We start from the raw sequence: 22475 nt of genomic DNA, 5'->3' as shown, positions 1-22475 counted from the left end.
AATCATTTATAATTCTTTAAATTCCACGTTTAGCAAGTCATGTAAATAGAATTTGAACATGAGAAAATTAAAATATCGAAAAGCACCTAATTGTTTTTATTTTATTTTATTTTTCAGGGAACAGAATAGTTTTATTTTATTTATTTTGTATCATTTTTTATGAATTTCTTTTCTATTCAAGTATAAATAACAGACAATGTTATATTAGTTTCAGGTATACAATATAATGATTTAACAATTCAAAAACATTTCTCAATGTTCATCAAGATAAGTGTTCTCTTAATCCCCTTTGTCTATTTCACCCATCCCCCAGCCACCTCCACTCTGGCAACCACTAATTTGTTTCTATATTTAAGAGTGTAGGGGCACCCGGGTGGCTCAGTCAATTAAGCATCCGACTTCAGCTCAGGTCATGATCTTGCGATTTGTGAGTTCGAGTCCCACATTGGGCTCTGTGCTGACAGCTCACAGCCTGGAGCCTGTTTCGAATTCTGTGTGTGTGTCTCTCTCTCCCCCCGTCCCCAGCTCACACTCTGTCTCTGTCACTCTCAAAAATAAATAAATGTTTAAAAAAAAAAAAAAAAGAGCGTGGGTTGTTAGTCTTTTTTTCTTTGCTTGTTTGTTTTGTTTTTTTCAGTTCCATGTATAAGTGAAATCATATGGTATTTGTCTTTCTCTGACTTTTTTTCACTGAGGATTATACCCTCTAGGTTCATCTATGTTGTTACAAATGGCAAGATTTCATTCCTTTTCAATGGCCGAGTAATAGTCCCTCTTCCTTATCCATCCATCTGTGGATAGACATTTAGGTTGCTTCTGTATCTCGGCTATTGTATGTAATACTGCAGTAAACCTAGGGGTCCATACATATTTTTGAGTTAGTGTTTTAATTTTATTTGGGTAAATTCTCAGCAGTAGAATTACTGTATCATATGGTAATTCTATTTTTAATTTTTGAGGGACCTTACTGTTTTCTACAATGGCTACACCAACTGATTTTCTGTCTGGATGAACTATCCATCAACATAAGTGGGGTGTTAAAGTGCCCTACTATTATTGTATTACTATCAATTTCCTCCTTTATGTTTGTTAATAATTATGTATTTAGGTTCTCCCATGTTGGCTGCATAAATATTTGTAATTGTTATATCCTCTTGTTGAATTGTTCCCTTCATCATTATATAGTATCCTTCTTTGTCTCTTTCTGTTTCTTTAAAGTTATTTATTTTGAGAGGGAGAGCACGTGCACATAAGCAGGAGAAGAGTAGAGAGAGAGGGAGAGAGAGAATCCCAAGCAGGCTCTGCACTGCCAGTGCAGAGCCCATCACGGGGCTTGATCCCACAAACTGTGAAATCCTGACCTGAGCCAAGATCAAGAGTTGGATGTTTAATTGACTGAGCCACTCAGGTGCCCTCTTCTTTGCCTCTTGTTACAATCTTTGTTTTAAGGTCTCTTTTGTCCAATATAAGCATGGCTACCTTAGCTTTTGTTTTCCACTTCCATTTGCATGGTAAATGTTTTCCCATCCCTTTATTTTCAATGTACATGTGTCTTTAGGTCTGAGGCGCGTCTCCTGTAGGCACCATATAGACACATCTTGCTTTTTTATCCATTCAATCACCCTATCTCTTTTGATTAGAGCATTTAGTCCATTTACATTCAAAGTAGTTATTGACAGATATATATTTATTGCCATTTTGTTACTTGTTTCTCAGTTGTTTTAGTAGTTCTTTATTCCTTTCTTCTCTTGCTTACTTCCCTTGTGGTTTGATGGCCTTCTTGGTGATATGCTTGGATTCCTTTCTCTATTTTTTGCGTATCTATTACAATTTTTTTTAATGTTTATTTATTTTTGAGAGAGAGGGAGAGACAGAGCGTGAAGAGGGGAGGAGCAGAGAGATAGGAAGACAGAATCAGAAGCAGGCTCCAGGCTCCGAGCTGTCAGCAGAGAGCCCGACCTGGGGCTCGAACCCACAGACCGCGAGATCATGACCTGAGCCGAAGTCAGATGCCCAACTGACTGAGCCACCCAGGCGCCCCTCTATTACAAGTTTTTGATTTGTGGTTACCATTAGGCTCATATATAACATCTTATGCATATAGCAGTCTATATTAAGTAGATAGTCACTTAAGTTTGAACCCATTGTAAAAAATGATGGTTAGATGCCACTGAAGTAGATGGAGATGGCTTAACCGTATGCATGTTGTCTAGCCTGAGGGCCTCTTCCATTCTTGTCTAGGGGAGTGCTAACCTTCTCTCCTTTCATACAACACTGAAACCATATTTTTAAATAGGATTGTTTATTTGCAGAATCTGACCTCATTTCCATACATCACACTAATACTCAATTACATTGCATGAAGGGTATAATGGTAAATAAGGTAAAAAATATGGCAAGCACTTGTGAAGTGACTTGATTTATGATTTGTAATAATTGTGATAATATCAATAATAATAATACCAATCATGTTGTAAGAGAAATTGGAAACCATCCCTCTTCTAATGGTGGGAAACTCTGAATAAAAAAGATGATATTGAGGGGTGCCTGGATGGCTCAGTTGGTTAAGCATCTGGCTTCGGCTCAGGTCATGATCTCACAGTTTGTGAGTTCAAGCCCCACATCAAGCTCTCTGCTGTCAGCATGGAGCCCACTTTGGATCCTCTGTCTCCCTGTCTTTCTGCCCCTCCCTCAGTTGCTCTTTCACTTTCTCTCTCTCTCTCTCTCTCTCTCTCTCTCAAACATAAATAAACATATATAGATTTTTTTTAAACAAAGATGATATTGAGATTTGCACTTGTGGTAGCCAGGCAACACCCTTGTGTATCTCATAAGATTGGCTTGTGCAGCCAATAAAATATGGTAGAACTAATGGCATGTCACTTCTGAAATGATGTTATGAAAGACATTGTAGCTTTCTCTCTCTCTCTCTCTCTCTCTCTCTCTCTCTCTCTCTCTCTCTCTATCCCTTTCTCTCTCACATTACTTACTCTGGGGGAAGTCCTATGCCATAAAGTAAACAACTGTATGAGAAGGTCTGTCTCTTGAGGAACCAAAGAATCTTCCCCAAATCCAGGTCTGTGGACTTAGAAGTGAATTCTCCAAGCTCAATCAAGTCTTCAGATGATTGTCGTCCTGGTGGGCTTCTTGTCTGCAACCTCCTGAGAGACCTGAGCCAGAACCTCCCAGCTAAGCTGTTCCCAGATTATTGACACTCAGAAACTTCATGACATGATCATCTGCTAATTTAGGGATAATTTGTTACACAGCAATAGGTAACTAATACAGGATTTGGTAACTGGAAGTGCGGCAATGCTGTAACACACACCTAAAACACATGAGTGGCTTTGGGAAAATAATAGTGTTTTCCAGGGTTCTGTTTTCAGTTCAAATGTTCTTACTCTACACGCTCTTTTCTTCGTGATCTCATCTACCCTCACGGATTTAACTCTAATCTATGTATGGCTGACTGCAAAGCCTGTATTTCCAGTGTAGATACTTCGTCTGAATTCCATGCTCCTCTTGCCAACTTCCTACCTAGCATTTCTACACAAACTTCCAATAAGCACCTATAGCTAAGCATGGCATTTATGGAACTTATCATCTCTGCTTCCCAGGTCAGCTCCTTGTCCTATATACTTTGTCTCAGATTGGGACACATTCTCCTCAGTCACCCATTCTAGAAACCTAGTTTTTTTTTTTTTTTTTCATGTTCCACATTTAAACTCTTATCCCACTGATTTAAACTCTTAAGTATTTCCTAGATTTGCACACTTTGCACATCCCTTCTAAATAAGTCTTCCCTACTTTCTTCTCTCATCTGAATGATTGCAACTGTCACCTAACTGGATGTACTAGCTCCAAGCTTGCTCCTATAAAATCCATTTTCCACCCAATAGCCGGTATTATGTTTCTAAATTGCATATATGATCATCTTATCCTTTGCTTAAACCCTTTCAGTGGATATTTATGTCCCTCTGGATAAAGTCCAAATCCCTCACTGTGATTGAAACGGTTCCTGTGGTCTTACCCTTAACTATATTCCCAGATTAACTTATTGCTTACCTATCTCTCAGTGCACACTTGAACAAAAGTGGCTTTTATATTTTTTCAAGCACAGGACTTTTTTGCCATTATGCTTTTGTATATATTTCCTCTACTTAAAATGTCATTGCCTTAACTTTCAGTGTAGTTTACTCCCCTTCTTTTAGGAATAAGGTATAATAATGTCCTCTGGGTAACTACAGTGCATTTCTTTTCCAGAATGGTTTCTGTAGCCCTCCCTGACCCTCTCATAGTCCCTGGAGCACATCTTATCATAATAAAATTTTTCTTTTATTAAAATTGTCTGTTTTCATGAATAGCTCCATAGCAAGGCTATACTCCTTAAGGATAGGGCTTATGTCTTAATTATCTTTTATTCCAAAGGCCTAATACTGTGACTGGCACAATATAATTTTGTTTCTTGAATAATACCATCAGGAGTTGACAACTGGTTAGAGGTTATAAGCTGAGGGAAATGCTAGACAAGGGTAAAAGATGATTCAAGATGAAATTGGAATCAGTGATTCTCAAAGTTTATTATTGATAAAAATCAACTGGTAAACTTGTTAAAATGCAGATTGCCTGACCTCACCCCTACATTTTTCGAATTCCTTAAATCTAAGATAAGTCTCAGGAATCTGCATTTTTAGCAAACACCCAAGTCACTCTGATGCTGAGGTTTTCTGCCCAACTATTTGGGAAACATTGGTTTAAAAAATGAAGTTTGAGGGGTGTGTGTGTGGCTCAGTTGGTTGAGTGTCCATCTCTGGATTTTGGCTCAGGTCATGGTCCCAGGGTCGTTCAATCGAGCCCCAGGTCTGGCTCTGTGCTAAGCATAGAGCCTGCTTAAGATTCTCTTTCTTTCTCTTTCTCCCTCTGCCCCTCTCCCCCAGTCATGTGCCAGCTTGCTCTCTCTCTCACTCACTCTCTCTCTCAAAATAAATAGATCTTAACAAAAACAGAAAATGAATTTTTAAAGGAATTTAATGTCTCCGTAGTTTTATCACATATATCCATTTTTCTTATCTATTTTTTAGGTTTTGTGGCATCTAAATAAACTTTATTGCATTTAAACACCATTCTGTCATTTCAAATATTGCATACAAAATTAAACCCCACCTTCTACTAGGAGTTCCAAAACCAAGTAAGTTTCAACTCTTCTAAATGACTAATATGGGTCTGCAGTTCACAAATAAGTCACAAAGAAAGGGCTGTCATAAACACATGTTGGGGAAATCAAATCCAGACGGTCTATAGTAATTCATGTTTGAATATTAGCCTCTTTGCTATGCTACCAACATTACTTAAAGTAAGGAGACTAAATGTCGTTCAAAGAAGGTCTAATCACACATGGATTTTTTTCAAGCTTAAGTAATCTGTTTCTTGCTGAGATTTTAGGAAATCTAAAAATCATCAAATACACAGAGACAAGGTCTTCAACAACAGCTATTTTAGAGTAATAATTTAGTTGAGAATAAACTCAATTAGCAAGATCCATGTACTCGAGTGCCTATCCAGTTGAACTCATGTCAATTTTATTTGTATATGAGCAAAGTTCATTTCTAAGATGTGTGGGGGGTATTACTTCTATGCCTTTTGAAAATAGCATGGCCCCAATGTTATTGAATGGAAATGGAATAAAACATATATCCCATATTATGCTCAATAGATATTTAGAAGAAATCATTTCTGCTGAGGAGCAATTATATTCAGATGCATGGAAATTAATAAGTTAAGCTGTATGTATTTGCAGTCAAAGTATTAAAAAATCTCGTAACAACAAGAACATTAAGTAACACGGCTAGTTATTTTCAATATTGGAAAGCATAATATTGATAGAAATTTTCATTGTAATCCTCAGAACTAGACACTGAACAAACAAAAAACTGGTTATTTGCTTTGGGATACCTTGTCTGAAATTAGGATACGTTGTTATCACACACTTGTCCTTTAGTTAAGACTTCAAGTACTGAAACATCAGGTTTGTTTTATGCTGACCTAGTTAACAAAAGAAGGGACTAGAATATTATTCCACTAAAAATTCAGAATCTTAAATAGAATCAAAGTTGCTTTTATTTCAAAGAAAACAATTGTGATATATAGACTGATGGATTGAAGACCATGAAAATAAAGGTAAATAAATCTATCATAAATAAATCCAATAACCAAATACAAACACAAAAAGAAAATGGAGGAAAAACTGGATCTCCCAAAAGTCTGAGAAATAAAAATTGTAGATGAATGAAAGCTTAGAAAGTATCCATGAAAATGATTTTTTTTAGGAACTATCAATTACCAAATTGATTATGTAAAGGTAGAAAATCTGAAAAGACCAAAAACATGAAAGACATTTTTTAAGTGTAAAAATAAATTAGTTCCTAAAAGACTGAGTTAAGAAAGATTTGCCTATGAGTCATTTCATTTCTTCAAAGAATATTTTCCTATGTTATTAATGTGTTTCAGAGCATAAAGAAAGAAGGAGATTAACCCAATAAATCCTATAGAACTAGTATAACCCTGTTTAAAAATTTTTAAATTTTTTATATTTATTTATTTTTGAGACAGAGAGAGATACAGCATGAACAGGGGAGGGGCAGAGAGAGAGGGAGACACAGAATCCGAAGCAGGCTCCAGGCTCCGAGCCATCAGCACAGAGCCCGATACGGGGCTCGAACTCACGGACGGCGAGATCACGACCTGAGCCGAAATCAGATGCTTAGCCGATTGAGCCACCCAGGCACCCCAACCCTGATAAAAATTTTAAGAAACATAGAAAAGATCATTTAAATTATAGCTGGATCTTATTTATGCTCACGCAAAATAGAGATGCATGAATACAATATAAAATACTGGCAACTGGATTTAGCAGTATACTGAAAATATTATTTATTGTCCTTGGATTATTTATTCAGATTGTAGAAATTGTTCAGTATTTGGAAAAACCAATCATATAATTCATAACATCAATAACAGATGAAAAATAACATCAATATAATTGATACTGAAAAGAAACCAGGTTGAGGAAATTTTCTAGTTTGTTTAGTATTTTTATCATAAATCCCAGAGCTAACATACTTATTGGTGAAAGACTAAAAATTTTCCCTCGGGAAATAAGACAAGGATGTCTACTTTTCTCCAACTCTACATTGTACTGGAGACTTTAGCCAGGGAAATTCAGCCATAAAATGAAATAAAGCTATCTAGTTTGCAAAGGAAGAAATAAGAAAACTATCTCTGTTTGAAGGTAAGATGATCTCGTACATAGAAAACCCTAAGTAACACACACACACACACACAGAGAGAGAGAGAGAGAGAGAGAGAGAGAGAGAGAGAGAGAGAGAGAGTCTTAGAGCTAATAAGCAAGTTCAACAAGGTTGCAGGATATAACAGCAAGATACAAAAATCAGTGTTACTTCTACACACTTTCAGTGAATGATCAGAAGAAGAAATTAAGGAAAGAAGTACATTTTGAAAGACATCAAAAAGAATCCAAAGAAGTACAACACTTGTACACTGAAAATTACAAAATGTTGTGGAAAGAAATTGAATAAGATCTAAATGAATGAACAGACATCTTATATCCATGGAGGCAAACACTTAATGTTGACAGAATGGCAACGCTCAAATTGATCTACAGATGCAATGCCATCTCTACTAAAATTCGAGCACCCTTTTTTGCAGAAATTGATGAACGAATCCTAAAATTTATATGGAAATTGATGGGACCCTGAATAGCCAAAATAATCTTGAAAAAGAATAACATAGTTGAAGGACTTACAGTTTTCACTTTCAAAAACTTCCAGAAACCTGCAGTAATAGAAACAGTGTGGTACTGGAGTCACAGTAGACATATAGATCAATTGGATGGAATTGAGAGTACAGAAATAAACCATCACATTTACAGTCAAATGCTTTTCAATAGAGTGTCAAGACCTTTCAGTAAGGAAATGTGTCTTTTCAACAAATGATGCTGGGACAATTAGATATCTACATTTACACTGTATACAAAAATCAATTCAGAACGAATAGAAGACCTACATATGAAAGCTAAAACTATAAACCTGTTAAAAGAAAACATAGGTGTACATTTTCATCACCTTGGGTTAGTTAGACAAATATTTCTTAGGTAACACATTAGAAGGACAAGACATAAATGAAAAGAAAACATAAATTAGATTTCAGCAAAACTAAAAACTTTTTGCTTCAAAGGACATCATCATCAGTAAAATGAAAAGACCACTCTCAGAATTGTAGAAAATATTTGCAAATTCTAAATCTGATACGGGATTTTTATCCAGAATATATGACCAACTGTTACAACTCAAAAAGAAAAGGATAAATACGCTGCTTTTAAAAATTAGAAAAGGCTCTAAACAGATATTTCTCCAAAGGAGATCTAGAAATGTGTAATAAATGAAAAGATGTGCAACATTACTAGTCATTAGGGAAATGCAAATCAAAGCCACAATGAGATAGCACTCCACATCTCCTAAGATGGAGATATGCAAACAGACAGATAATAACAAGTATTGTCAAGCTTGTGGACAAATGGGAACTCACATACACTGGTTGTGGGGATGCAATATGGTGAAACTGTGATGGAAAACAGTTTGGTTATTCCTCCGTAAGTTAAATATGGAATCAGTGTATGAATCAGCAATTCCACTCCAAGGTATATGCCCAAGGAATTGAAAAACCTATGTTCAAGCAAAAACTTAAACAAGAATGTTCAGAGTAACATTGTTCATGTATCAAAAAAAAAAATGGAAACAACTCAAATGTTTATGAACTGATGCATGGTAAACAAAAAGTGGCATATCTATATAATGGAATATTATTTGGCAATAAAAAGGAATAACAATGAAGGAATGATAGAACATGGACAAACTTTGGAAACACAATGCTAAGTGAAAGAAGTCAGACCCAAAAAGTTCACATTTATCCATATAGTATCCATTTATATGAAATTTCCGTAATAGGCACATCCACAGTGAGAAGAAGCAGGTTAATGGTTGCTGGAGTTTGGAAGGAGGTGGGAATGGAAAATGACTGCTAATGGGTACAGGGTCTCTTTGGGGGGGATGATAAACATGTTCTAAAATTGATCATGGTGATGATTGCACAACTGTAAATATACTAAAAACCATTGAACTGTAGACTTTAAATGGGTAAATCATATGGTATGTAAGTTATATTTTAATAAAGCTGGTAAAAATAACATATATAGACATTTTTTCATATCATCAGATCTCTTTTAAAACATAACTTAATGGCTTCTTAGTGTCTCTGTTATATAAATATATAGCATTTATTTAACTACTTTCCTGTTGTTGAATATTTTTAGTTTTGATTTTTTCAATATTATAATGAGTGTTTCACTGAGCATTGCGGTAGTTAGAAACTTGCATACATCCTTTCTTATTTCCCTAGGATAAATTCCTAGAAGAAGAATTGCTAGTCTAAATACTATACACATTTTTGACTTTGGGTAGACACTGACAAATCACTTTCCACAGTGGTTATCTCACTTATCATGGCCATGTGTAGTTACGTGAAAATGCCAAGTTCCATGCACCATACCCAATGCTGGGTATTTTGTTCTACTACCACTTTTTAGTTCCCTCTTCTTTGTCCTCCTTCTCATCTCCATTCTTCTTAACATTAAAACGTATGTTACTTTCATGTACTCTTTTTAGTATTAATTGTTGAATCAGTGATGACTTTTAGGAACTTCACCAGTGACATGCTCTAGGACTTAATCTTAACATATTTCCTTTTTATCATGATATTCAGAATACTGATCAAGTCATAAAAGACTGATTTATATATTCAGATGGCATGCAGCTAAGAGGAACAACAGCTGTGTGTCGCACATTCTCAATTTGTTTGCTACTTTAGTCCTCATAACATCTCTACGTGGTGGCATCATTATCACTTAAAAATGAAAAACTCGATACTCGGAGAGGTAAAATCACTTAATAGGGTGGCATAGTTTTATATTTTGGATACTAACCCTTTATCAGATATGTAAATTGCAAATATCTTCTCCCGTTCCGTAGGTTGCCTTTTAGTTTTGTTGATTGTTTCCTTTGCTGTGTGGAAGCTTTTTATTTTGATGAGGTCCCAATAGTTTAGTGTTGCTTTTGTTTCCCTTGCCTCAGGAGACATATCTTGTAAGAAGTTGCTGCAGCCAATGTCAAAGAGGTTACTGCCCGTGTTCTCTGGGATTTTAATGGTTTCATGTCTCACATTTAGGTTTTGGATTTACTTTTGTGTATGGCATAAGAAAGTCATCTGATTTCATTCTTCTGCATGTTGCTGTCCAGTTTTCCCAACACCATTTGTCGGATACTCTTTCCTGCTTTGTTGAAGATTAACTGACTATATAGTTATGGGTTCATTTCTTGGTTTTCTATTCTGTTCCACTGAACTATGTGTCTGTTTTTTTGTGCGAGTACCATACTGTTTTGATCACTACAGCTTTGTAATATAACTTGAAGTCCGGAAGTGTGATGCCTCCAGCTTTGCTTTTCTTTTTCGAGATTGCTTTGGCTATTCAGGGTCTTTTGTGGTTCCATACAAATTTTAGGATTGTTTGTTCTAGCTCTGTGAAAAATGCTGTTGGCATTTTGTGTAGATTGCTTTGGGTAGTATAAACATTTTTACAATATTTGTTCTTCTGATTCATGAGCATGGAGTGTCTTTCCATTTCTTTGTGTTGTCTTCCATGTCTTTCATCAGCGTTTTATAATTTTCAGAGCACAGGTCTTTCACCTCTTTGTTTAGGTTTATTCCTTGGTATCTTATTGTTTTTGGTGCAGTTGTAAATGGGTTGATTCTTTAATTTCTATTTCTGCTGCTTCATTATTCATGTATAGAAATGCAACATATTTCTATACATTGATTTTTATATCCTGTGACTTCACTGAATTTGTGTATCAGTTCTAGCAGGTTTTTGGTGGACTATTTTGGGTTTTCTGTATTAGAGTATCCTGTCATCTGCAAATAGTGAAAGTTTCACTTTTTCTTTGCTGAATGGATGCCTTTTATTTCTTTTTATTGTCTGATTGCTAAGGCTAAGACTTTCAGTACTTTATACTATGAGAATGGACATCACTAATTTGTTTCTGACTGTAGAGGAAAAGCTCTCAGTTTTTCCCCTTTGAGGATGATATTAGCTGTGAGTTTTTCATATATGGCCTTTATTATGTTGAGGTATGTTCCCTGTAAACCTACTTTGTTGAGGGTTTTTCTTTTTATCATGAATGGATATTATACTTTGTCAAATGCTTTTTCTGCATTGATTGAAATGATCATATGGTTCTTATCCTTTCTTTTATTAATGTGATGTATCATGTTGATTGATTTGTGAATATTGAAACCACCCTTGCAGCCCAGGAATAAATCGCTCTTGATCATAGTGAATGATTCTTTTAATGTACTGTTGGATTCAGCTTGCTAGTATTTTCTTGAGAATTTTTGCATCCATGTTCATCAGGGATATTGGCCAGTAATTTTCTTTTTTAGTGGAGTCTTTATAGGGTGATATAGCTTTAATTGGTAGAACAAGGGCTTGAAACTCAGGTATTTTTGGTACATGGTTCCAAATGTACATGGTTCTAAAGCATGTACGTTTTCTAGTACACTGCATTTGTTTTTTAGTTCAGCAATTATTCATTGACAAGCTACTATGCTCCAGGTATGCTAGTGATGACAGATGTAGTGATACATAAAAATGATATGGTCACTACTCTAGTGGAAGTTATAGTCTTATGGAAACGCACAGCAATAACTAGTCAACAAGAAAAATGCATGGTAAATTTAGATAATGATATGTGATATGAAGAAAATAGAATAAGTTAATACTAGAGAGTAACCCGAGAAGAACATTAGATAACGGGTCCTGATATACCTCTCTGAGGAGATTTGAGCTGACACTTGAAAACTAAGAACAAGTTAACTATCTGAAGAGCATGAGGAGGGATGTTCCAGGAAGAGGAAGTAATTGCAAGTACAAAAGCTTTGACACAGGAACAAACAGGATAATCTAGAAAGAGAACTAAGGGGTTGTAGACATTTGCAATTTGTTTTGGCAACACAGTGTCTTAAACACCCCCCCCCCCTTTTTCTTTTGAGAAGTGTTCTCTTTATGAATTTTAGTGGGACACAAAGTGTGCCTCTTTCTTCAAGAGATTAAATACTAAGTATTTACCTTTCTGGCCTTTCTTGCAAAGCGTTCTTCACCAATCAGACACAATTGTTTGAAATTTTGACTCAGGAAGTAGTGTCACAAGAGGGAGAGGAAGGGAATCTTTTTCTCTTTGGCAGTCATGATGGAAATTTCTTTGTGAGATCATTTCTGAAGATGATTTAGATTATTGTTTCTGGAAACATAGCCTGGAGCCTGTTTCTCCAACCTTCCTCCCACCACTAGTGTTTTTAAAATTCATTTTAATAAGGTCCTTTTATTATTAAGTATTCAACATAAGCCTCTGTTGCTTCTAATTTAGAGCCCTAAATTATATAGCTGGTATTACTGAAGCATAATGGGAATGGGGATTAGTTTCAGGAGATTGTGGTTGGCAAAATAATGGCCTCAGAAAGATGTACACGTCCTAATTCTCAGAACCTGCAAATGTGTTACCTTACCTGACAAAAAGGACTATTCCCATATGATTAAGAATCTTGAGATAAGAAGACTATCATGGATTATTCCGGTGGTGCAAAGTAATCACATTACTCCTTATAGAAGGGAAATAAGAGAGTCAGTGTAGGAAGAAGGAGATGTGAGGATGGAAAGAGGTCAGAGTGACGTGGGGCCATGAGCCAAGGAATGCAGATGAACTCTAGAAACTAGGGAAAAGGCAGGGAATAGATTCTCTCCTCAAGCCTCAGACGGAATGGAGCCCTGCTAACCTATTTTATTTTTTTTTTTAATTTTGAGAGAGAGAGAGAGAGAGAGAGAGAGAGAGAACCCCAAGCAGCCTCCACGCTCAGTGCAGAGCCCAATGTGGGGCTCCATCCAACAACCCTGGGATCACAACCCAAGCTGAAATCACCCAGGTGCCCCCTTGCTAACCTATTTTAGACTTCTGACCTTGAGAACTGTAAGAAAATACATGCGTGTCATTTTAAGTCGCCAAGTTTGTGGTAATTTGTTGCAACAGCTACAGGAAACTAATGCAAAGAAGTCAGAAAGGAAAGCACAGCTTGTATCATGTATGGCCTTGTAGGTCACAGTCAAGAGTTTAGATGTTAAGTACGATGTGAAACTATCGGAGAATTTTAAGCACGAAAGCCATATTATTGGATGTATGACTTTAACATACTATAAAAACATAACTTTTGCTCCTGTATGGAGAAATTTACTGGAATAGGGCAAGCCAGGGTGGATGAGGATGCTACAGTCTGCATTAGAGATGGTGGTAGCTTGGGCTTGTATTTTGGTGACAGAGATGGAAATATTGAGTTGAGAGGGAAAAGATAAATACCTAAAATGTAAAAGGGACATTGATGCTAAGCTCTCAGGAAAGACAGATTGCATCCAAGTATTGGCAGAGGGATTAGCTTTAGTTGAGAGAAACAGCTACTTTATTTTAACAGTAAGAGAGAAGTAAGGGAGGATGTGTGTGCATATGTATGCTTAATATTGAGCATGCCCATCTGACGGTATTTTACTTTCTGAATATGAGGATGCCATCTTCTCAAAGTGAATACAATTAGCATAAAATATTTTCTTCTCGCCATAGACCAAGATACAAAATATTATACTTAGATTAAGTAACATCCATCTTGGGTTTAACCTGTCATTGATTATTAAGAGTCGACTATATAGTTCAAATCCTGGGCTGAGGTTATAGAAGCCAATTAAATTTGGAACATGATGAATGATTTCCTGACTCCCAACACGAAGAGGCAAACAAATAAAACATGCCATTTGTGCTTAGTGGATACCACCAGGAATATAATATACCAACTGAAAATAAGTCTAATCCTGTTGAACTATGTGCTGTTCCAACTGTGTAGGCTTCTATGGTTATTTCTAAGAACTACAACATTAGAAGGATATCAACAAACTATAGTGCATTCGGAATAGGACAAGTAAGTGATAAAGTAGCTAGAAACCATTTCATGAGACACAGTTGGAGAAAGAAGGGATGATTCACTAATACTAATTTTTATATATTTGAAAGCCTGGTATGTGAAAGAGTAAAAAATCACATTGTTTGAATGGGAATGATAACAACACTGCCTAACGCAGAGAGTTCTTTTGGTAATTAAATGCATATATTTATACATGCATATTATTATTTCTACTATTTTTAATATACCCTTATTGTTCTAGAGGGCAGCACCTGAACCAATAATGTTAGAACAAATCAAATATCAGCCAAGTATGAACATGAGTATTCTTGAATATCAGTGACAGGTGTATAAATATAGGCCATCCTGCCTGGTTAGATAGGGAGATCACCGCCATTGAAAGAGACCAGGCAGAGGGCAGCAGCCTGACTGCCAGGATCGTTCAGAGGACCTTGTCATTTTGAATGGAAAGTTAGGTGAAGATGATCACAGGCATCACATATACAACTCTGAGAATCTAAGATGTTTATGCTTTAGTTTTTCCTGAGAGTCATTAGATAAAGAACAAAAGAAACCTTTTTGTGCCATTGAGATAGCCATTAATTCTGTCCACCAAATACGTTGGGTTTTTCTTCTGAGCGCATGGTAGAATCATGATTGGGTGGGCTGTGTGACCAGCTCTGTCTGATGAGTGTGAACAGAGGGGACTGTGTCACCCCCACCCTTCCCTCTGGCACAGTGACAAGCAGTGTTACAAGACAGCTGTTCTTGACAACTTGGGAGACTAAGTGCAGTAACAGAGCCCCCGCTGTGGAGCAGTGAGGGTTACCTCATCTGAGTGTAAAATAAACTTGTCTTAAGTCACTGGGACTTGGGGGTTGTTTGTCACCGCAGCATAACCTAGTCTACCTTGATGGGCGTGACCATGTTGATTTGCCTAAGCTCTGCTCTAACAGATCAGTCGGCAGACCCTAAGAGGAAATTGAAATAATTAACATTTTTTACACATCTGGCACAAACAACATTTCCACTCTTTTTTTTTTTCCAACTCTGTAGTTCTCCACCTCCTGCTCCCCCCTGCTCCAGCCCCAGATGAGAGATACAAGTACAAGAATTAGTATAGCACTGAAGAAAACAGCATGGAAGTTCCTAAAAAATAAAACTAGCACATGATCCAGCAATCACACTTCTGGGTATATATCCAAAGGAATTAAAAGGACCTCATAGAGATATCTGTACTCTCAGAGATAAGAGTACTTGGTTTTTTTTTTGTTGTTGTTGTTGTTGTTGTTGTTGTTGTTGTTTTTAAACTGATTTTACAAATGCTGTCCTCATCTGTGACTGCCCTACTGTCTCTTTTGGCTCTCACCTTGCCAGATAACACAACTTGTGTCCCAAATTGTGCGTTTCTCTTGTCTACCTGGGGAGTTCTTGGAGGGTAAACCTATCTACTACCAACTCGGCCATTAAATTGCTTTATTACCTTGAAATTCTCGTATGTTCCTTGCTTGGTCTGGATTTCCTAATCTTTAAAAAAAAAAAAAAGAAAAGGCAAAGAAGGGAGTAGATTAGGTGATATTGTCACTTGTTAAAAATTGGATTCAGTTGTACTTTTCCTCGGGAGCTAGGTTGGTGCTGTTAGTTTTGAGGAACAAATTTTTAAAGGAAGCAATGATTGTTTTATAAACTAAAGATACCGAAAAGAAAACCAAAGGAAGTAGTTAAGACCTAAGCGTCCTTGAGGATGTGTAGGTGAAGCCTAATGATAAGTTCAGAAGAAAAGTAGATGCTGTAGGATTGTATTTACTTCTCAGGAAACAGCGGGAACCACGCAGCATATACAAAATGCCAGCTAACAACTGTTATTAATAAGGCTTTCACTGTAAGTTTTCATATTTCTTTATAAAGGAAAGGTTAAGGATTAATAAGATATTATGCCTGTGGAATTATCTAGTGGAAGATATCAGCTCTAATACTATCAAAGTGTGAAGAAATGCCTCACAATATTATGATACCAGGAGAACAAGAACCACTTCCAGAAGCTTTAACTTTTCTGTGTCAATGCCTCTTGCTTCTTCTCCATTATTTCCATGCAGAGGCCTCGTAGAGTAGGCAAGTACCAGGTTGTCCAAAGGTCTTCCTTTTCTAGTGTTGCTCAGCTGTCTAAACCTAAACAAGAAAATTTACCTCATTGAGTTTTAACATCCTTATTTCTAAAATGAGGATAATATTAACCTACCATACTTGTGAGAATGTTTTTATATATATATATATATATGTGTATATATATGTATATATATATATACATATACACATATATGTATATGTATATATATACGTATATATACATATACATACACACACACATATATATATATATATATATATATATATATAAAATACACACAATCACACACTGAAAAGGAACAGAATTTACCATCCCAAAATATGTCTCTTTGGCATAAGGATTATTTTAGGCTATTTTTAAGAAACAGCAGACACAGGAGAAGCTCTGAAAACTGAACGAAAGTTACCCTTTTGTGAGGGATATTTACATTTATATGGGAAATTTCTATTTGTAAGGGTGTCTCCCTTTCTATACCAGGAAAAGAAGGAAGACTTAATCTCTAGAAACTCCTAACAATGGAGGAAAAAAGAGACTCTTATCAGTGGAGAAGGCAAGGACTTAATCTACACATTACCCCTATTTACTGTGCTTTTCCTGACAGCCTCCTATAACTGACTGCCCCCTACCCCTCAACATCATATATTATCTTTAGTGAGAGACAGTATTTAAGGTGGTGGCTTGGGCCATTGGTGGGGGGGGGGGGGTGCAGGTGGTTACTAAGTTTTCATGGAGATACGTAGGCTATATAAATGTTATTAAACTTCTGTTTCTTTTTCTCCTATGAATCTGTCATTTACATGGGGTGTCTCAGTCCCAGAACCTTAGAAAGGTAGAAGGAGAATTATGATTTGTCTCTCACAATACCCACACAAATACATACAACATATATATACATATTATAATATACATTATAAAATTGTAAACCTAACATGTAGGATTATAAAATTCTACCTAACATGTACATAAACAGGTACATAAAACAGGTACATAAACAGGTACATGTACATAACATGTACATAAACAGGTACATAAAATTGTACCTAACATGATGGATGATGGATGTAGTCAACAAGGCTGTAGATGGTTTTGGTGTGCTGATCCATATCTCCATATTGCCTCACCTAGGAATTCTTTGTAGCTGCCGAATCTCTCTACTTTTGTGCCATAGTGATAGCTGAGGATGAGAGGAATCTAGAATAAAGAGCAGAGAAGAGAAGGAGAAGATGAGTACCAGTTGCAGCCCCAAGATCTACTACAGTGACAATGATTGTAATTTGTTCACTAACATCTCATTTCTCAGTTTCCCCTAAGGAAGACAGAACCATGGGAATCATGGAAAATGCTCCTAAAACATGCTTGGAGAAATGGATCTGTTTGGTGCATGGGGTGGACTGTAGGGGGAGGGGGTCCTGAACACGTGCCTCTCAGATCTTATACTTTAGAGAGCATGATACACTGATGGCTTCAAGCCATTGTCCTTCTGGACCCACCACTGCATGGCCACCAGGGTCTTACTACCCCATGGGCTTCACCCAGCCGATGATGGAGCGTGTTGGAGGTACTAAGGGAGGTCCGTTGTGGAAGGACATGGAACTCCTACAATGGGAAACTTTGGCTTGATGTTTCTCCATTCACCTGGCCAAATCACCCTTGGACTTTCTATGTAATCCAAGCCTTTTTCTACCCTTTCTACCCTCTTTCAAGTCACCTGTTTCTTTCTCCTTCTAGAGGTATCAGACCTGGCTCACAGTCTGAAGGCTCTCCTCACCTCCTGCTTCCTCCCTAAGTAAACCTTCTGTGTACCTAATCGTGTCTTGGAATTCGGTTCTCAGCACGCCCAGATGCCATGGGGATGACTATAAATACAGGAAGATGAATAACCTTAGGGACAGCTGTTGAACAATGGCGGTAGAAGTAAGAAGACAAAGACTATCTTCTCATATTTTGACACATACAGCAGTCACACTCCAGGGGTGACCCAGAGACTCCTAGGGTTGCCCGTGAAACTTCCAGGCAGTCTGAGGTAAAAACTATTTTTTTTACTGTGCTGAAATTTGTACTGATAGTATAAAATCAATGCTGAATTAGTTGCTGGTGCCTTAGCACAGATCAAGGAAGTACCATCAACTTGTACAGGTGGTCATTGTACATTTCACTGCCACACGCTCTCAGGTTTCTTGAAAACCAAGTTTCATCTAAGAAAGTTCTTGGGGCACCCGAGTGGCTCAGTCAGGGGAGCTTCTGACTCTTGATTTCGGCTCAGGCAAATGGTTCGTGGGTTTGAGCCCCACATCGGGCTCCACAGTGACAGCACAGAGCCTGCTTGGGATTCTCTCCCTCTCTCTCTGGCCCTCCCCCACTGTCACACACACACACACACACACACACACACACACACACTCTCTCTCTCTCTCTCAAATAAAAACATTAATAAAAAAAGTTACTCATTAGACAGTAAAGGTTATTCATTTAATTAATTCTCTACCCTTGAACATATGTTTTTACTATGCTGTGTGACAGAGTGGGAAGTACACATGAAGCACTTCGGAAAACACTGAAGTCAGATCGTGATCTTGAGGAGAACCATTTGGGAAATATTTTGAGTTATAAACTAAACTGCCTACTATATTTCAAGGAACACCACTTTTAACCTGAAAGAATGAATGAAAGAAAAAAAAAAAACTGTAGTCATTCAGACGTAGTTATTTTACAGACATTTCCCCAAAAGTAAATGAAATGAACCTGCCACCTTGAGGAAAACAAATGACAGTAATTGCTCCTAATGTTAATATTCGATATTTGAAATCAAAATTAGACTTTTGGAATTTTTATAGCCACCACCATGAGTTTCATAGCTTCCCAGTACTTAAAGCCTTTTCTGGGGCGCCTGGGTGGCTCAGTCAGTTAAGCATCTGACTCTTGATTGATTTCGGGTCAGGTCATGATCTCACATTTCATGAGTTTGAGCCCCGTGTAGGGCTCTGTGCTGACAGTGTGGAGCCTGCTTGGGATTCTCTCTCTCCCTCTCTCCCTGCTCCTCTTCTCTGCTCACTTTCTCTCTCTCACTCTCTCTCTCTCTCTCTCTTTCTAAAACCAAAAACCAAAAAACAAACAAAAAAACTTTATAAAGCCTTTTCTGATGAGATGGCAGTGATATTAACAAATGTGAAATAGTATTTTTCAAATGCCCATGAAGACATTACAAAGTCATCCATGTGAAAATTCATTTAACATGCAAAATGTTTATCGATATGGTTTCAGAATTCACCTTACAATAATTACAATTATCTTTAAGAAATTCTTGTTGAGTTTTGTTGAAATATCAAAGAATATTCACAATTATTTGGGAAGGCAATTAAGCTACTTTGTTTCCAACGAGATATTTGCTTGAGACTGAATTTTCTTCATATGCTCCAACCAAAACAGCATGTCACTACAGATTAAATGCAAAAGCAAATATGAAAATCCTGCTGTCTTCTATTATATTAGACATTAAAGAGTTTTGCAAAAATGGAAAACAGTGATACTTACAGTGGTACATTATATTGCATTTTGAAAAATATTTTTTGACTTAAATGCATGATTTATGTTAACATACAATGGGTCTATTGTTGTTATATTTAGGTGAATTAATAATTGTTTTCTATTTTTTCAGCTTAATTTCTAATATGGTAAATACCAATTGACATAAACTCTTTACACGAAAACTCCTTAGAATCTTTGGGGTCTTTAACTATTATTAAAAATGCAAATGAGGGGCGCCTGGGTGGCTCAGTCGGTTAAGCATCCGCCTTCAGCTCGGGTCACGATCTCACAGCTCATGAGTTCGAGCCCCACGTCAGGCTCTGTGCTGACAGCTTGGAGCCCGGAGCCTGCTTCGGATTCTGTGTCTCCCTCTTTCTGACCTTCCCCTGCTTGTACTCTGTCTCTCTCTGTCTCCAAAATATATAAACTTTAAAAAAATGAAATTGGCTTCCATACGAAGCAAGAAAAAATACTCTCAATAAATATTCCGGAATCTATCTTATAAAATTGAAAATAGCCCCAGATAGAAATTTATCCACCAAAGAATCTTGACCTGAAGTTCCTTTTTGCATTCTGCCACTAACTGGCTGGACCTTCTTAGACAAACACCTTCCCCTGTTCTATGTTCTAATTTCCTCCTCTGTAACATGAGGACACACGATGAATTGCACCCTAAAATCTCTTTCAGCCCTTTTTCTCTAAAACAGCCATCTCTACAAGCATCTATTATCTGGGAGACAGTGTGAGATGCTGGGAATACAAAGCATCTTCAGATTCTTTCTGTTCTTGAGAAGCAGTTTAATTGGAAGGTTCACACAAGTCAAATGCTAATATACAGAACACCGAGTGGAAAGAAAAGTGAGGGTACTGACAGAGGGTATTACAGAATTTCACATCAGGAGCGATCTCTGAGGGTGAGGTTTTGGGGAAAGTCTCAGTGAGGGCTCATGGTAGGCCTTGAATATTTAAACGGCTTTGTATAAGAGAAGAATTGAAGAGACCTAGCAGCTGGTTGGAGCCAGTGATATTTAGCAGGGAAATTTAGAGGTGGACTTCGAAGGAATCGTATCATGGGTGGTTCAGAAGGCCAAGTTCGGGAGTGTAGATCACATTTTTTGGGCAGAGGGAAGTTAATAGGGGAGTTATTACTAAGGGGAATAAGTTATTACTAAAGGGAATACAAGGATATATAAATTGCTACTCAACAATGAACTCAGGAGGTGATATTTAAACTGGGATAAGAAGGAAGAAAATAATTTGAAAAGGTGAAGAATGGTATTTTAACCAAAGGAAATGCTGTGTATAAAAGCATAAAATGGCAAAAATACACTACATATTTGGGAAATGGAGAGTAGTCCATTATAGGCAGATAAAGAAGAGCATCGTACACTGTAGTGACAAAGAAAGAAAGAAAGAAAGAAAGAAAGAAAGAAAGAAAGAAAGAAAGAAAGAAAGAAAGAGGAAGAAGGAAGGAAAGAAAGAAAGAGGAAGAAGGAAGGAAAGAAAAGAAAGAAAGAAAGAGAAAGAAAGAAAGAAAGAGGAAGAAGGAAGAAAAGAAAAGAAAAGAAAAGAAAAGAAAAGAAAAGAAAAGAAAGAAAGAAAGAAAGAAAGAAAGAAAGAAAGAAAGAAAGAAAGAAAGAAAGAAAGAAAGAAAGAAAGAAAGAAAGAAAGAAAAGATAGATGGGGATTAACTTAGGAGAGCTCAAACCAGCATGCCAAGGAATTCTGATGTTATTTTGTGAGTGAAGGAAAATTTAAGGGTTCTTAAAGAAGAGAGTCACATGATCTGAACTGTTCTTTTGGAAACTCAAAATCCGAACAACCCTAGTTGCAATTTAAAGGGTAGTTTGGAGGGTGCCTGGTTGGCTCAGTGGGTTGAGCGTCCGACTCTTGATTTCAGCTCAGGTCATGATCTCAGGGCCATGGGGTCAAGCCCCACGTTAGGCTCCATGCTGAGCTTGGAGCCTGCTTAAGATTTTCTCTCTCCCCCTGCTCCTCTCTTGAGCATAGATTTTGCTTAAGATCCTCTCTCTCTCTCTCTCTCTCTCTCTCTCTCTCTCTCTCTCTCCCTCTGCCCCTCTCCCCCATTCATGAGCTCTCTGTCTCTCTCTGTAAAATAAGAAAATATATAAAAATAAAGGATGGTTTGGGGGGAAAAACAATAAGAAAAGTGAGAATTCTTTTTTAAATTGCCCAGGTAAGAAACGATGAGAGACTGGATAGAGAGTAGGATAAGAAAGGAGGGCTGGACACCAGAGTAAAAGCAAGTCTGAAAGCAGCAAAATGTAACAATTCAAGACAGAAAGTTTATGCCAGAGTAAAACGGCCAAGAGTAAATCTAGTGAAACAACAGTCCTAAAAGTAATAGATACAAATTACGGTGCAATACTATGTACTAGAAACTGTGCTAGGAACTTTACATATATTATTTCATGTCATTCTTACAATTAAACCCTGACATAGGTCATTCCCATGTTTACTGATGGGGGAAATTGAGATCTCGAGAGATTAAAAAATTTGCTTACGGTCAGACAGCTCGTATGGAAAGAAATCGCAAATGTTACAGTATTTCTTCATCGCAAAGACTCGGTAACCACCTCACATGGATTTAGGTGCTCTATCTTCTGTGAACTTTGCGCATACATACACGAATTTTATTGTTTTTTCGCCTGTCTACTCTCTGAACCTCCTGAGG

The 22475-nt window shown here is 37.1% G+C and overlaps 1 long non-coding RNA gene and 1 other non-coding gene across 2 annotated transcripts in view; one reads left to right on the top strand and one right to left on the bottom strand.

Annotated features, from left to right (window-relative positions):
- LOC123383346 overlaps positions 1–22475 on the top strand; it is a 425625-nt gene that overhangs the window by 346535 nt on the left and 56615 nt on the right. The gene's annotated exons all lie outside the window — the stretch shown is intronic.
- On the bottom strand, positions 2149–2275 carry LOC111558871. Its single transcript, XR_002739997.1, has one exon. It is a non-coding gene; the product is annotated as a U6atac minor spliceosomal RNA (small nuclear RNA).

The sequence above is a fragment of the Felis catus genome, chromosome X (genome assembly GCF_018350175.1).
Source record: "Felis catus isolate Fca126 chromosome X, F.catus_Fca126_mat1.0, whole genome shotgun sequence".
NCBI lineage: Eukaryota > Metazoa > Chordata > Mammalia > Carnivora > Felidae > Felis > Felis catus.
Note: the sequence above shows the minus strand (reverse complement) of the source record. Positions and strands in the feature narration are given on the sequence as shown.